Here is a 12953-nt window from a genome sequence, read left to right on the forward strand (position 1 = left end):
CATCTTGACAACTTTACCTCAACCTACACACCTCTTCCTCACTAGCAAAGGTTAATGACTAAAGAAATTACTGCCAAGCCAAAGCAAACTAACAAAACGACTACCCTAAAAAGCAAAAAGTGGGGGGTCCGCATTTGCAATGGGGCGATGTGTGATTACATCACAACAGATCTCCTGTATGAGTTACAAATTTTTAGACATAGGCTGCCTAAATGGGTGAATTGCTGCTTTGGCTGTAGATGTGTGGTTACTCACATGTTGAAAAGTTCTTTCTAGTTTTGGCAGGATTGAAGAATATGTCAGGATTGAGGAATATAGACAGTGATACCCTTTGGATGTTATCTAGGAATCTCCATCCTAGCTAAACTATATGTTTCCTGTAATTAAATCTAAAGCTTAAGCAAGCATATTCGATAATTTCATCTAGAAGTGAAGCCAATATTTTCCATAATACTATCAAAAACCAGGGTAAGTATTTTCCATCATTTCATGCAAGCTGAAAGATGTTTTGCACAGATCCATCTGAGCTGAAGTAAACCTCTCAAACAGAACATTCAGATGCCACTTGGATTTCCTTTCTAACATATGAAGGTTTTGGGTCACTGATTCGGTATGGCAGGGTTCGTTGTACTCAACATGTAGACCAGAATTTGCAGAAAAAAAATATACAGAATATAGGCATAAGAATAGTGCCTTTGCAATGCTTGAACACACACACAAGAAAACACAGCTACTCTGAGCAATGAGAGGTAGGAATAACAGTTATGTTTGTGGTTTGTGTTCTGTTGGTAACAAAAAGTATCTTTTTAGAGTTAGCTGGGATTAGATAGGTTTTAATGTTCTTTTTGACATTCAGAAAAATCTGTTTTTAACAAAAATGTGTTTTTTGCCCCCATTTGGGTTTGCCCGGGTATATCCACACTGTAGGGCCTGTGCATTTGGCTCAGGTATGTCTTGTATGTACCTGGGGCTAATGCACAGGCCCGATTATGTGCTTTGGATTTAACCAGGTCAGATCTAGCCTGGGATCTGAACCTGGACTGAACTGGCTTTTGGATGGCAGGGCACCTTGGTGTACCCAGTATTCATTCCCATATGTCAAAATATGCATTGAGGCTAGGAGAGTACTGAACAGTGAAAGGAAGCTACTTATTTTGCATCCAAGCCATTTGGTTGTATCAGTGGTTAACTTCTTTTTATATCCTATGTTAACTGGACAAACTTTAATTAACATGATATGACATTTAAATTACAATTCGAATTGATTCTTATGGTGTATAATAATACTAAAGGAACTGATTGATAATTATGGTAACATTTCAATAGGAAAATTCAAGTTTAGTATAATATATCGAGAGAACACATCAAGCACTTCAAAGTTACATTCAGATAGAGGATTGTTATATATTACTTACAATGTTAGCTTCGTAGCTATAAAATAGTGAAGGCTGAATTAGACCAAGCTAAGATTTGTGGTTGTGTCTTCCACCAAATATTATTCCTTGCACAGTTACTCACTTCAGGCAGTGGTGGATGGTTAGCTGAGTTTATGATCATATCAAAATAGTTGATCTTTACATATAAAATAATCTACGTTCCACGGTATTTCAGGGATGGTGACAGTGGGATGACAGGAATGTGTTTCTGGGATGTCCCTAGAGGGCCATTTTTTAGGGGATGGCGACCTCTCTCTCTCTCTCTCTCTATATATATATATATATTTTAAAATATATTTATATGTTATAGAGAGAAAGGGAAAGAGAGATATATATGTCAATAATTGATAACAACAATATCAATATGTAAATAAATCATGATAGCAGTAGTATAACAGCATAATAAATTTCAATAAAGCATTATAACAGTAGTCTCAACTCTCAAGCATCAAATAACCATGGTCTATCAATATTCAAAATTCTCGAAAATGTATCCAGAAGTTTCAAACATCAAAATGCAACAGGCTATGAAACTAACCTCATTTGGGTTATATCAATATCCAAAGTCTCAGAATCATTTGAGTCACTATCACCCTCTAGCAAAAGTGGATCATTCAATGGTAGGCCGACCAAGTCCTGGTTGCACCTCCTCCTCATCAATTTGTCTAACATCTTTAGGATCAACATCCCATTGCAGCTGAGAACTTGTTTCAGACTTGAAGTAAAACAAAAATCAGTCCAATATCTCCTCTACATTGTGCCAATCTATTCTCCAACAAGCAAACTCTCACAGCAAGGAGCAAAAATTGATAAAATGAAAGAGGAAAATTAAAAAATGATTGCTAGCTTAGTGTTTTGTTTTGGTTTAAACTCTTTATGTCATTTTAAGGCTCATTTGTGGTTTAGAAGTCCTTGTGTGCCCCCTTGGCGTCTTGCTGTCCCTTAAACAACTAGGGATGGGATCGTCTAGTTCCGAGGCAGGGGACGCATCTTTGTGTATGCTTCAAAATAATTGAATAGTTATTTGTAATTTTTTCTTTTATTGATGAAAGTGACAAAGGAGGCCACACCCATTACATATTATACAAATTTACAGTGCTAGATGGCTGCATACAGGAGCCTTACATTGTTGGGCCTATTATAGACACAAAATTGGCACCTAGATCACAAAATTGTAGAGGATTTACCATTGCCAACTTCTATTTATCCTTTGGTAGGGCGCAATATGGGGCAATAGATTATACAAATGATAACATTTAAAATGGCAACTTAATGCTATACTTTAGTCCTCGGCTTCTTTCATTCCATCTACTTGTAGAGGAGGATTTAATAGGGTGAACAAACCAATCCATGTTTGTATCTATCTTGATGCTTGTGACATTCTTAAGAAAGTTGACGTCGTAGTTTGCTTGGTGGCATTTGAGCTTTACATTCACCTCGACCTGCCAAATCACAAAGGGGATCTAGGGGCCGTTAATATGTGAGCTTTTTGTGGCTAGGCTCTACCGTTTGGATGGAAACCAATGCCAACTACCACTTGCTCGAAGAAGTCGCACATCCCCCATTGCCAGCGTGGCCATACCAATGCCAAAATCATTCTCTTAATGTTTTCCACCTCCTCCCTCGTGTCTAGTAGCATTGACATGAACATTTTGCAATTTGTGTTAATATCTCCCATCCACATTGACGTATGTGTTGATCAAGATCATTCAGATGGCGTGAATTACAATCCTTGCCTTAATCTTAAATACCTCCATTAACCTTCGGCCAAAGATTTCCTTGAGGAAGGCCGTTTGCCTTTTTTTGGCATTTAGGCATTTTCTTGTGTCCATTTTGCAGAAACAAAAAAGTGAATTTTCCCTCCAAAAGTAGCTTACGATGTGTTATGCCCATAATTGTGAATTCTCTAGTTCTCCAGCCACAAACTCCTTAGCTTCCCATTATGGTGATATTCTTTTGCTTGCTCATAATCATAATTTCTCACCCTTCAACCATGTCCTTGTCACAAAGTAGCTTGTGCCAAACATCTTTAAAATTCACAAGCGTTCATTATTTTTCATGCCAATTGCTCGGTTCGCAACTTGATCCACCATGTCATTCCCCTCTCTATATTCATGTGTAATGTAAAAATCTTTGGTTTGATTTACGATCTCCCAAATCATTTTCATCCACTTTTGCAACTTACAATTTGGAGTGTGCCTCCTGCGGATGGCATTGATTGTGATTTGTGGGTCCTCTTCTAGATGGACTTTCCTCAAGTTGTATTTTTTGGATAGTGTCATTCGGAAAAGAGCTGCTTGAAACTTAGCATTATTGTTGCTTCCTTGGGGGATTTTCTTGGTGGCTAACACTAATATTTTGCCTTCTTCGTCCCAAATTACACATCTTGCTCTTGATATTCTTGGATTTCCATGGGAGGCACCACTAAAGTTCGCTTTGACCCATCCTTGGTTGGGGGGGATCTATTAAGCATTGGCTCTAGGGTTGACAGCCTAATCAATTTGTTGACCCCCATAAATAGGGGGACTCTAAGACTTGTCCAATTATTCCTTAATTTCCCATCCCAAGTTTTTAAAGTTGTATTTTTTGCATAGTGTTATTCTGAAAAGAGTTGCTTGAAACTTAGCATTATTGATGGTTCCTTGGAGGATTTTGTAATGTCCCTACTAGTTAGAGATCATTGTCCTGCAAAACAGATTGTTAGAACACAACAAAAATATATACATAACTAATCTAATTTGCAATTAAAGTTCAATTACTTAATTAACACTAATTTCAATTCTTAAAAAGGATACGAGTGTAGCACTGGGACATGTCCTTAGGCGGCTGTGGAGCTCGCCTTCTTGGAACCCATCTTGGTTCCAAGCCACATCAGGAAATCGAAGGTTAATTCGATTCCTGTCTTGGATGTAATTTCTTACACCCAAGCCATACCAAGGAAGACCATCATATATGATCAATTCCTTGCCTTGGATGATGCATCTCATCATCCAAGTCTACCAGAGAGGACCGGCCAAATCCGTCTCTTCTTGGATGAACTTTGTCAACCAAGCCATACATAGATGCATATAGATATTCAGTATATACTGCCTACCAGGTGCTAAGTTCTTTCAAAATTCTGTGATCAAAATAGAAGAGATGGAGATATGATCTGAAAGTTGTATTTTATCTGCTATAGCGTGTTTTGAAGATGCACAACACTTATTAATTTCGGCGTGTCCATCCTCCTCAATGTAAGCATGCTATATAAGTGGATGAGGGGTTACGTAGGGAAGAGATGTGTCTTCCCACCTCAATGTAAGCATGCTATATAAGTGGATGAGGGGTTACGTAGGGAAGAGATGTGTCTTCCCACCTCAATGTAAGCATGCTATATAAGTGGATGAGGGGTTACGTAGTGAAGAGATATGTCTTCCCACGTGGGAAGACACATCTCTTCCCTACGTACCTCTCACCACAGTATATAAAGTAGTCACCATTTACTTACTCGATCGGAAGGAGTGTGACTTGTTTGAGAATCCCTTTACCACCCGATACCATGAACGGTGTAAAAATATATATATATCGGAAGCATGAAATAGTACGACCAACGTTACAAAATTTAACACTCCCTCTTAACTAGGGAGGACACATTTCATGTTAGAGAAAACATCACAATTCATCCATTGATTGTGAAGAGAGGAGATATCACACCATAGTGATATTCAGAGATATGGTTCAACAATGAATATCAAGTCTCATGATACTCACCATAACTCATAGTTATCAAGTAAGGTATGTGCACTGGCATCAAGTCACATGATGCCTACCATACTGATAATGATTTCATGGCATGTCCACGAATATTATGTTCATAATATTCACCATGAAGATCTCTATCATAATTATGGTTTATTTAATGATATCAACCAATAGATATCTACCATAATGTCTCAGAGATATATATACTATCATGACATGTCCACAGATATCAAGTCACATGATATCCATCAAGATAGTTAAATTGATAATTGTAAAATCGTCACCTTACAATATCAATTTGAAACAAGTGTTCATTATTGAAAAGTCGTCACCCTTCAATAATGTTCACAGAAGGCCCATGCAGTCATGGAGTCACACACATGACAAATAAAAGAGTTTACACACTAAACATCTTTAATATATTAGTATATCAAAATAAATGAGACTATCTCTCAAAATTAAATAACATTTTCAACCATACCAAGTTTATCTCTAAAGTGTTCAATCTTGATCTTGGAGAGAGGCTTGGTAAGAATGTCTGCAATCTGATCACAAAACCTTCAGGTTGCTCCAAATAAACTTCTTCTTCAATCTTACCATTTAGAAAAGTAGTCTTAACATCCATTTGATGGACTTTCCATCCTTTAGATGCTGCAATAGACAAAACTGCTCGGACAGAAGTGTATCTGGCAACAGGAGCAAATGTCTCTTCATAGTCAATACCTTCTTTCTGTGAGAAACCTCTAGCAACAAACCTTGCTTTGTGCTTCTCAATGCTGCCATTTGCTGCATGTTTGATTTTGAAGAGCCATTTAGAAGATACCACAGATTTGCCTTTAGGCCTAGGCACAATATCCCAGACATCATTTTTCAGAATTGACTGATACTCTTCTGACATAGCATCTTTCCAAACTTGATGCTTGAGCGCATCTCCAACATAGGAAGGTTCTGCATCAATGATCTCACTCATCAAGGCAGTATAACTGGAAAATAGGCTAGGTCTCTTACTTTCTCTGAAGGTCACCTTTGGAGCAGCATAATTTTCAGCTTCTTGAAGCATCCTTTTAGCCCAAAGTGGTCTCTTCCTAGTTTCGGGATAATTTTCTTCTAAAGGTAAGCCTTGAACTTCATGCTCAGCATCTTCAGGGGTCTCCCTCTGAATCTTAGGGGTGGAATCCTCATCCAAGCTTTAGGAGGATCTTGGTGTTCTAATTCATTAGAGTTTTTGGACCTCCTGAATGCTATGTCTTCCTCAAAGATGACATCTCTGCTCAGTTCAATTTGTCTTTGACCAGGTATGTATATTCTGTAGGCTTTAGAGGTTTCACTGTACCCAACAAATACTCCTTTCTTTCCAGAAGGTTCTAACTTTGACCTCTTTTCTTTGGGGACATGAATATAGATTGGACACCCAAAGATCCGGAAATGACTTATGTCAGGTTTGTTGCCAGTAAAGGCTTCTTTAGGGGTTATATTGTCAAGAAGCGAATGAGGACATCTATTTTGAATGTACACAGCTGTCCTAGGTGCTTTTGCCCAAAATGAGGTTTCTATATTTTGGTCAAACAACATAGCCCTAGCAGCTTCTACTATAGTCCTATTCTTTCTTTCAGCTACCCCATTTTGTTGTGGGTTATAAGGTGCAGTTAACTCCCTCTTAATCCCAGCATTTATACAATAATCTTTAAACATATTAGAAGTGTATTCCCCCCCCATTGTTTGTTCTTAAGGTTACGATTTTCTTACCTATCATATTTTCTGCAAGAGCTTTGAATTCCTTAAATTTAGAAAGAATTTCTTCAAACTCTTTGTACCTCAGAAAATATATCCAAGTCTTCCTAGAATAATCATCTGCAAATATTACATAATATAAAAATCCCCCTAATGAGGGTACAGACATGGGTCCACATAAATTAGAATGAACTAATTCTAATACATTTTTGGATTTACTGTTGCTAGAATTAAAAGACCCTTTAGTATTCTTTCCCAAGGCACACCCTTTGCAAGCTCCTTCAGATTTTTGACTTAGCTTGGGTAAGCTGATCACCATCTTCTCTATCTTAGGTAGGGCATGGAAATGAAGGTGCCCTAATCTTCTGTGCCAAAGTTCATTTGAATCTGGAGTCTCATGAATCAAGGCTAGAGGTGGAGTGGTGCAAAGTCTGTAGGGGCTCCCTTGTCTTACTCCAATGGTGTGGGCTTTCTTGATGGTGGAGTTCTTTGGCCAAGCAAGTACCTTTCCTTCCATAAAGGTTAATCTATAACCCTTATCTTCAAGTGCAGAAACTGAGACAAGGTTTTTCTTTATACTAGGTACAAATAGAACTCCAGACAGCTGTAGGGATATGCCTGACTTTAGGTTGATATTGCAGGTTCCTATTCCCATAACTGGATAATTTGAGTCATCACCAATTGTCACTTCTTCATTTGAACTTTCCACAAGTGTATCAAGGTGCTCACGAAATCCAGTGATGTGTCGAGATGCTCCGTTGTCAATCACCCATGTGTTGAAACTGGACGTGACTTGACTAGAGAGGGCTGAGTAGAAGACTAGCTTCTCAGAATTACTCCCTTTCTTAATTTCTGTCATTGAAGCTTGTTGTTTGATCCTGTCTGGACACTTCATTGTATAGTGCCCATATTGTTCACATTTGAAACATTGTACTTCAGAAATGTCTCTCTTCTTCTTTGAAGACCTCTTCCCATTTGAGTTGTTGTCCCTCTTTCTCTTAAAGTTCTTCTTCTTTCCTTTCTTGTGGGAATTAGAGTTTAGAACTTGAATGTCTTCATTACCTTTGTTTTGTTTTATTCCTCTTGTGACAAACCGAGATTCCTCGTGAATGCAATCGGTTTTCAATCTATCAAACTTGGGAAATTTAGAATGAGCACCGATTTCTTGAATGAATGATTCCCACGAGGTAGAAGTCTATTTAGGGCCATCATAGTAAGTTCTTTGTTGTCTACTAGATGTCCAATAGTGGATAGTTGATCCCTAAGCTTAGTGATCCTCAAGAAATAGGATGTAACTGTTTCTCCTTTATTCATCTTTATATGGTGTAGTTGATTCTTTAGGGTGAGAGCCTTGCTAGTGTTGTTGATTTCATAAATGTCAGCTAGTGCTTTGAACATTTGAAAGATCGTCTCATATTTAGGAATAACTGGTACAATGTGGTCTCTTACTGAATCCACAATTATCTTAAGGGCCTTCTCACTGTCCTTGCTCCACTGAATTTTCTCTGTATCATCAGAGGGTTCAGGAATTTCACTTTTGACATGGGAGTCAATTTTATTTTCTTTCAAAACAAGCATGATCCTGAATTTCCAAGATACAAAATTTGATGCTCCATCTAATCTATCTTCAAACCTAACTCCGGTTGCCATTAGGATTATGGGAATGTGATCTTAGTAAGAGCTTGGTGAAAGTTTATGAGATCGTTATAGAATTTTAATATGATCTTCCTTAACTTGGCTCTAATACCATGTTAAGTTCTTTCAAAATTCTATGATCAAAATAGAAGAGATGGAGATATGATCTGAAAGTTGTATTTTATCTGCTATAGCGTGTTTTGAAGATGCACAACACTTATTAATTTTGGTGTGTCCATCCTCCTCAATGTAAGCATGCTATATAAGTGGATGAGGGGTTACGTAGTGAAGAGATATGTCTTCCCACGTGGGAAGACACATCTCTTCCCTACGTACCTCTCACCACAGTATATAAACTAGTCACTATTTACTTATTCGATTGGAAGGAGTGTGACTTGTTTGAGAATCGCTTTACCACCCGATACCATGAACGGTGTATATATATATATATATATATATCGGAAGCATGAAATAGTACGATCGACGTTGCAAAATTTAACACCAGGGATTATCATAATCTCTCCATTAGGCTAAGGGAATTTCTTCCCTATAGCTTCCATCATATAATCACATTAATATTACATTTTATAATTCATTACTGTTTTCCATTCCATAATTTATGTCTTCATTTACATATTCTTTAATCTTTCTAATGATCCTAAACATACATACATATTCTACATAGATACCTATCTTTATTGCTACATTCATATAAGTAATCATTAGAGATATATGTGTAACTAGGAATTTGGGAAAACATCAAAGCAATAAACATTAGCTAACCACAAAGCTAAGTTGCAATGAAAAATGTCGTAATACACTCAATAGAGCTATGAAGACAAGATAATCAAACCAAATGCAAACCATTACAAACGCGGATATCTCCTCCATAATTCTCCATTGGCTTTCTTTCTCCTTCAAATGGATGTGGCTCTCACCTACACACACAAATGTATTGAAAGCAAGATAATGATAGAAAAGTGATTTTGATAGCATAAGGATACTCGAAATGTGGTTGAAAATGATGAATAAAAGAGTCCAATTTATAGAAAAATTGGGGATTGACTCTATGGACAAGATTGATTCGAGACTGAAAATAATCAACGGACAAGATTGAGTGCACAACAGAGCTGCCATTCAGGAAAGGATGAAAATAGAAGAAAGCAAATTGGAAGATATTATGAGAATAAATAATAAAATCTTTAATTATCTTCTCATAAATATCAAATTAGCAAGTTGAAAATATCTCCTCACAAAAAGCAGATTTTTGGAGATGCATACCTCATTTTTGAAATGTAAAATTAAAATTAAAGAGATATTGCCAAAAAGATTGATTTTTGAAAATCAAGGAAAGATATTAGTTTCCAAATTTGAAAATTAGCAGGATTTATGAGAAGATTTAATTATTAAAAATTATTAAATATCTCCACATAAGAGGATAAAATGGAAGAATAAAAAATTAAGAAAAGAAGGAAATAAAGATGAATTAATAAATAAAATTTATTAATTATCTTTATTTTGGAGGAAGATAAATATGATAAATTAATAAAAATGATTTATTAATTTATTACTCATATTTATGAATTAGTTAATTAAATAAAATGAATTTATTTAATTAATGGACAAAGGAGACAAATAAATAAATTTAATAAATTATTTAATAATAAATTATTTAATAATTTATTTATTTGGGACTTAGAAGAATTTTTAGTAAAAGGGGGTTTAATTAATTAATTAAACCTAAGAGGCTCTATGCGCATGATATGTTAAAAAAATAAGAGACACGGGTGTTGACCATTTTTTAGTGTCTACAATATGTATTCATAAAAATGCATTAATGTATATGTGTGTGTGTGGCACACAGTCCACACACATATATACCTTAAGACTTCTTAACCCCTCTTACCTGTATGCAGATTGTAGCCTGCGGTTGGAGTTTGCACTGTAGATGTCGCCTGCAGATTGGGAGGCATACCACAAGGAACACAAATGTTACTTCTTGTAACTTGATAACAATTCTGATCTGATCTTATCAATGGTGATGCCACCAGATGCTTTTGATTCCTTCCCTTTATATCTCTCAATTTGAGGGAGAGGTCACACCTCTTCGTCATGTATGCCCTTTGGCAAGAGACATACCCTTTCACCATTAGCACCCTTTGAAAGAGTACAACTCTTCATTATTTCTACCATTTGAAAGGGACACAACCTTTCATAATCAGATCTGCACTTATTATTTGAATCAGATCTGCACTTCTCATTTCCAAATCATCCCCCCTCTCAAATGAGGTTTTCATCTCCCTTTTATATATCATTGTTGAGGGAGTCACAACTTTTCCTTTCATGTCTTTTGACTTTTCATTAATTTAATTAATTTTTAATTAATCATATTTAATTATATCATTTTATATTTTAATTTTATTATTATCATTTATTATTACATTCTATTTCAAAGTGGAGATATTACAGATTTTCTTGGCGGCTAACACCAATATTTTGCCTTCTTTGTCCCTAATTACACATCTTGCTCCTGGTAATCTTGGATTTCCATGGGAGGCACCATTGAAGTTCACTTTGACCCATCCCTGGTTGGGGGGGATCCATCGAGCATCAGCTCTAGGGTTAGTATCCTAATCAATCTGTTAACCCCCACAAATAGGGAGACTTTAAGACCTGTCCAATGATTCCTTAATTCCCCATCCTGAGCTGTGAGAGACTAGTTTTTAGTTTTTGTTTCTTAGCTGCATTGTTAAGTGTCTTTTAAATGATGTTTTCAATATTGTGAGCTGGATTTTTGTTGGACATTTCTTTTCCTTGGAATATTCTTCTATTTCTTTCTTTCTATGGTTCCCAGATATTATTGTTGGAAGGTACAATGATCCAAATGCTAGAGAATACTATCTTCTTATGTAAGATTGACCAGGTTCGGGGGATTGAGCTTTGCTATCTTAGTTTATTCATCATTGTTTTCCAACAATATTTTGCAACTTAACAATGGAGGAGGATATGATTTGCTGTCTCATCTTGTTTTTGTATAGTGCACATTTGTGGGGGCATCAGAAGCCGATCATCCTTAATCTATTTCTCGTAATTTTTTTTTGGCAAGGCAGCCCAAGTGAACACCTCGGCTTTGGAAAGGAACCTGCTGTTCCACAACAAGCAGATCAAGCTATCTTGTTTCTTAATTGTTGCTTCTTTTAATCTATAGCTAATCTTCACATTGTAGTTCCTTGATTTCACTCCACACCATTTGATAGTGTCCTCTTCTTGTGATATTATCAGTCTTCTGTCAGATAGGATTTTGTGTAATTCTCTGTTTTGGTCATCTAAGATATTCAGTTCTTGGAATAATCTCCACTTCCATTCAGTGGTTCACTCTATCTCAACTTTCTCCATATAATCTCTAATGTTGTCTCCCCAAACATATGACAACGTTGATTTTATATCATCTAGACCTTAGTTGTTAGCCAAAGTCTCATGTCAATCCCATAAGTCCCTCCAATATGATGTCTTTTATCCATTTTAATGTCCTATGTTATATGATTTCTGATTAGGTTTGTGCATGACATCATGAATTTCCAGATTGCGGAGCCAGCAAGAGGATTCGTTACTATAAGTATTTTGGTTGGATCAAGTGTGTCTAAGTATTTATGTTGAAGCACTTTAATCCATCTTTGTGGGTTCTTGTTGAATATGTTCTAAACGAGCTTTGCTTTAAGGGCCATATTCATAGTTGACCATTGTTGCAAGCCCCTCGTTTGCATCCTCTAGACTGCATTTCTTATCCCACATAATGAGTGTGATTTTCTTTTACTCATTATTGCCCTTCCAAAAGAATTTCCTTATTTTATTCTTTTTTCTAGTATTTCTCATATCTTTCTTGGTAGTTTCATGCATGACATATAGTAATTGGTATTGTGGAGTTCTTCAAAGTATGTCACTGTCTCCCTTCCAATCTTTTCTTTTGTTTGAATATTGAGACCTTCTAAGTTTATTATTTCAGATTTTTTATTTCTGCTTCTCTTTGCCTTATTCATATTGTGGAAATATTTGGTGTTTCTATCGACTTCTTTGAGCCAATTTTATTTGGATTTCTGTTGCCGAAAAATTTCTTTCCTAGCCAAAATTTCATGGGTATTTATCCATCAACTTCCTTTCTTATTTGAAGTCAGCCGCATTTGTGCCTTTGTTGATTACCTTTCTGAGTAGAATCGGAGCAATGTCTTGCAACTAGTCTTCCCTTAGAATAATCCTCTTCTCGATCAATGATTGCATAATTTTTGTGATTTAGCTTCATACTTCTTTTTTCTTATTAATTCCTGTCGATTTATAGACATTGATCAGAAGTACTTCCTCTTTTATCGTTGGGATTTTGATATTAATTACTTGCCATGCTTGGCTTGCCATCAC

The 12953-nt window shown here is 36.2% G+C and overlaps 1 protein-coding gene across 3 annotated transcripts in view; it reads left to right on the forward strand.

The window, feature by feature from the left end:
- Positions 1-12953, forward strand: part of LOC131071256 (protein MICRORCHIDIA 6) — a 164057-nt gene that overhangs the window by 21447 nt on the left and 129657 nt on the right. The window lies entirely within an intron of this gene.

The sequence above is a fragment of the Cryptomeria japonica genome, chromosome 8 (assembly GCF_030272615.1).
Source record: "Cryptomeria japonica chromosome 8, Sugi_1.0, whole genome shotgun sequence".
Taxonomy (NCBI): domain Eukaryota; kingdom Viridiplantae; phylum Streptophyta; class Pinopsida; order Cupressales; family Cupressaceae; genus Cryptomeria; species Cryptomeria japonica.